Source organism: Echinops telfairi, unplaced genomic scaffold (genome assembly GCF_000313985.2).
Source record: "Echinops telfairi isolate 266 unplaced genomic scaffold, ASM31398v2 ScPeMD7_53;HRSCAF=182, whole genome shotgun sequence".
Classification (NCBI taxonomy): Eukaryota; Metazoa; Chordata; class Mammalia; order Afrosoricida; family Tenrecidae; genus Echinops; species Echinops telfairi.
This window is the reverse complement of record NW_022103951.1, coordinates 642,966-646,987: the sequence shown is the minus strand read 5'-3', so window position 1 is coordinate 646,987 and position 4,022 is coordinate 642,966. Positions and strand designations below refer to the sequence as shown.

At 51.1% G+C, this 4,022-nt stretch overlaps 1 pseudogene; it reads right to left on the bottom strand.

Moving 5' to 3' along the window:
• Nucleotides 1-362: 362 nt before the first annotated feature.
• Nucleotides 363-1,231, bottom strand: LOC115869807 (annotated as a pseudogene).
• Between the last annotated feature and the right edge of the window lie 2,791 nt (nt 1,232-4,022).

Genomic DNA, 4,022 nt, shown 5'->3' with positions numbered 1-4,022 from the left:
TGCACAGTCAGCCACGTGGTCTACGCTATTGATTGTGGACTTCTTTGAAACCTGACCTTCCCTCTACCCTCATGTTGCATGAACTATATCTAGATCACCACAAGAATAATCCATTTCACTTAGCAAATACACTGCTGGTCAAAACAAAACCTAAGCACCAGCTGGGAACATTCTCGGGTAGATATAAGTTGAGTCTAAGCCAACATTTGGTAAAAGGAACATTAGTCAACTGGGAAAAAACATACAAAAATTAAATAAAAACATACACACAGCTCAATGGAGAGCGTAAGTATGCATGACAAGAACATGATATGGCAGCCATGTGCTCCATGTTGTCCCACTACATTGAGTCACAAGCATTTTCAACCTGAAAGTGAAGCGGTTAGCTCAGCCTTCCTTCGGTGGCAAGGTTGAGGAAGCCGGGTGTGGGGCAGGTGGAGCAGCAGAAGCAGGTGATTACCACGCTGCCGCGGAGGCGGTGGGATGCGCCGAAGTATGGCTGGCCTGCTGGCCTTGATAGGCTTGCTGGACTTGGCTCTCAAACTTCCCCGGGTCCTGGCATTAAGCCCAGTGCCACGCCATCCTGAGGCTACGACTCTCCTTTCTTCATCGCGCCAGGTGCGTTCACAGTGGCCATGAAACTCTTTGGAGTCCATCTTATCAAGCCTCTCCAAGAACCCCAGCACTTTCTTCTTGTTAGCTTCCACGTGGGCTCTGGGACCCCACAGGAACTCATAGTGAGGAGGCTCGTGTAATCTCCGTTCATGATCCTCCCAAGTGAAGGGGGCCGGTACTCCAGGTACTTCTCCTGAACCAGATCTCTGGTGAGGAGCTTCCTGGGCTCTCCAAAGATGAAGTGGCACTTCCCGTCGAAGATTCCCAGTACATTCAGGAATGCCCACATCATTGCTTCTGTGACCTGGTAGCTATCCCTGTAGACCAGGCCCAGCGCAAGCAACAGGAACCCCATTGTGGGAAATCCCCTGATGTTAAACTGCCTCTCTTCCCTGGTGATCTCCAAAAGGCTGACCAGAACGTAGGTTTGGCTTCAGGAGTCGACTTCCTTCATCTCAAGGCCTAAGACCATCTCCATGTGCAAGGAGGCTTTCCTCAGCATCTCAGGATAATGCTGCTGGTACTTTTTGTTGACGATCTTCATCATGTCTGCCTTGGAAATGGGGTCTTCCATTTTATGCTTGTGCAGCAGCAACTGCACCAAAATGTTGAACATCCGGCCAAGGGTGTCTGTCTGGGAATCCGGAGCAGAGCTTCGGTCGACCACAGGAGTGCTTGCATCTCCCTCACCTTGAGTCTGTGTCTGGGAGTGGTTAGCAGCCTTTGGACAGGAAGCCTCTGCAGCAGCCACAGGGCAGGGCAGGGATTCCTGCGGTATCCTTGGGCCTTGATCCTCAGGGGAGCCTGGGGGAGATTCCTTAGGAGCAGTCATGGGAGCAGAGGCCTTTTCCTCCCCTGCTGCAGTGGCCTGGTCACCCTCCACCCACTTGATGTCAACTGGGTCCTGGGACTGGCGATGTGTTTCATGAGAGTGGCCTTTGCTCTTCTGCCATCGAGGCATGACGACTCTCGCCAAGGGCAGCAGGCAAGAGTAGGAGAGTACATTGGATGAGCCGTCTGGCTCCGCTGGAAAAGGAGAAAAGAGAAGGTGTGTGCCCATCAGAAGGGAGATGCCTCCCTGGGTTTGACATCCACACTGCTGTCAATGCATACATTTTTTTAGGGCCCTGCTCTAGGAAACCAAAACCCACCCAGTCCCTGTTCACCACCCCTTGGAGGACCTTTGAGGGTTGCTCGGGTTGCACTTTGTCTTGCTTGAGTGGGGCTTCTGGGTCTATCATGGGACTGATTGCAAGGACTGATTCCACATGAAGAGCAGGAAGAATGTCTTCACAGATTAATTGCCCACTAAATATTCCCGGGGCCTCTCAGCCCCTTCCTACTGCTCCTGTGCATGCCATACCTCCAGGGCTTTGCAGACCTACAAATATAAACTGAAGGAGGACACCGGACTGCATTCCTGCAAGGCTGTCTGCGTGTCCAGAACACACATTGACATTTCTCTCCCTGGGTTCCTTAAGGACCTTAGTCCTCCAGCGCTGTTCTTATGCCTCCATGATCAGGTGGGACATAATCCCAGGTAGTCCCTCTGTGACCAAGTGAGTAGCCCCAGGAGAAAGACAAAGACCACTTCTGTCTGAAAATAACTGACTGGGGGCTTTGCAGCTTCCTTATTTTGGGGGAACAAATGCATGAAGTTTACTGTGTTTTCCTCTTCAGGAAAGTTTACCTTAATTCACTGCCACCCCTCCTCCTACCACCGCACCCTACCACCCTCTGGGAGAACAGCTACTGGAATTCCTCTATCTTCTGAATGGGGTTGAACTAAAAACCTCCATTGCCTGAGGCCACCCTGACAGGGGTCTCTGGGCATTAGTACTGGCCAATTTTGTCCTGCTCTACCAGATCCAACAGTGGCCGGGCTCAGGGCAGCCCTCCACTTTGAGGGGTGAACTCTGCCCACTTCATCATTAGGAACGTCATTGGCTCCAGATCACACTACTTCTAGCACCCAAATCCAGGGTGAACCTGAGTCCCTGGCACTGAGACTAAAGGCTACCCCTTTGTGAAACCTCAGTCATAGGAGATAGCCAGCTATACCAGGTAGAGGTTGCTTTAGGTTGGCTTGTGCTGGGGAACCTGAACAAGGAGGTGGACTGCGGAGGTATGGCATCTGTGTGGGGAGGCTTCTGAGACCGCCTAAGTTCTGGATTTTCAGCTCCTTTTCTTCTTTACTAGGGATTCAGACCTTGACTTGGAGCAGGGCAAGGAATTCCTCTCTCTGATCCCTTGGGGACTCACAAGCAGGGATGGGTTTTTTTCCCCCACTCCAAGGCCCTGCCCTCCATACAATAGAGCCTGGGAGGGGTTGTGCTGCAATTATTCTGGGACAGCAATTACAAATCTCCTTTCTTTCCAGTAGAAGCCCATTCTCCTAGTCCAAGACCCTTAGGTCCATGGGACTTTCCAGGTATAAGGTGCCCCTGGGCCTTGAGTCTAATGGTAGCGACAGGATGCTGTAGTTAGCACTACTCTAATTCGGGTTTGATGAACCCCCTACAATACATCCAAGGTACTCACCTGGACTCCTGACCCAGCAGGATTTTCTCCAATCAGGAAATAACTCAGAAGATTTCCTCCAAGCAGGAAATAACTCAGCTTGCCAAAGCCAAAGTCTTAGCTTCCAGGGGCGTGCCAAAATCAAAGTCTGGTAACTTTACATCCCCAGAAGCTTATTGGGGAGCCTGTAGGAGGCAAAAGACACAGCGGCTTCTAGAAAGGCTGACATCAGGGCAGGAGCTTGATTCCCTATGGTTTGCAGAGGGTGGTCCTTTAGTGCTCACTCACAGTCCTCACTGAGAGACCCCATCATAACCTAGACTACCTGTCTCCAGAAACCCGAGTTCCAGGATCTGTTCAATATTCCCCCAGGTGCAGAGGTCTAACCTGGGGAAGTTTTGCATAGAGCTCAATTTTCACTCTCTGGGGAGTGAAAGGAGTGCCTGCTTGATCAGTGCTCTGCAAAGAGCCTCTACCGCTCCCACCTCACCACTACTGGCCTACCTCACCACTCAAGCATAACCACTCTTAATCTGCCTGCCTTCCTCTGGGCTCACGGTCCACTCTTGCCTGTCCGCAAGGACTGTGCCCCTTCCTCTGCTGGACTGGGGGCCCCTGCTTTAGCCCCAAACCCTCTCTTCCAGGGAAAAATAAGAAGAGAATAGTTTGTAGTACTCATTCTCCGGAAATCCACTGCAAGTCAATGAAAGCCCATGTTTTACACAACAGAACTGGGCAATTGTGTTCTCCAGACCAGAATCTTTAGAGAAGAAAAGAATTATCAGGCGTTTCTACCTCAGTGCAGCTCGGTTGGTTCACACCAACAGCTGGATTAGCAGACTAAGTGTCAGATGCCTACCCACCATTTCTATACCCTCCCTTCACTC